This window comes from Nematolebias whitei, chromosome 18 (genome assembly GCF_014905685.2).
Source record: "Nematolebias whitei isolate Nwh7 chromosome 18, NemWhi1, whole genome shotgun sequence".
Lineage (NCBI taxonomy): Eukaryota > Metazoa > Chordata > Actinopteri > Cyprinodontiformes > Rivulidae > Nematolebias > Nematolebias whitei.
In genome coordinates this window covers 3338639-3339187 of record NC_056515.1, presented here as the reverse complement: position 1 = coordinate 3339187, position 549 = coordinate 3338639, and the positions used below count along the sequence as shown (strand labels likewise).

General features: G+C 38.8%; 1 protein-coding gene across 1 annotated transcript in view; it reads left to right on the top strand.

Annotated features, from left to right (window-relative positions):
• dcc (DCC netrin 1 receptor) overlaps window positions 1-549 on the top strand; it is a 506882-nt gene that overhangs the window by 436811 nt on the left and 69522 nt on the right. The gene's annotated exons all lie outside the window — the stretch shown is intronic.

Below are 549 nucleotides of genomic sequence, written 5' to 3'. Positions count from 1 at the left end.
CTGGCTACAACAGGAGGATTTTGTTGGTATAAATGAATCCACTCCTGTTAATTATTTAAAATTTCATGTTCCTAGAACAACTGGCCGAGGTGGAGGAGTAGCTTCTATTTTTCAGTCAGGATTATTGATTAATGCCAAACCAATTATTAGTTATGATTCTTTTGAATCACTGTCCCTCAGTCTTTCTCATCCAAAATGGAAATCAGAAAAGCCACTTTTATTAATCGTTATATATAGTCATATATGTATATCGGACATATTGACAGTCTTGTCAACAAGGAAGAGGGCCGGCAATGGAGGAGGGGTGTACCAAAGAGACCATCTAATCACAAGCAGAACTGGCTTGTTCCACTTTGGATTAAGCTGTTGGAGGAAGAATCAGTTTTGTTGTGTGTTTCCTTGACTGATGAAGCCTTCCAGATCGAAGGCGAAACGTTTCAGCACAAAAAGAAACTGTCCAGATGACCTGACTGAAAAATGTTGGATTTTATACCTGGATTATTGAGCATGGACTTTGTTGTTTTCAACCAGTTTGACAAGACTGTCAGG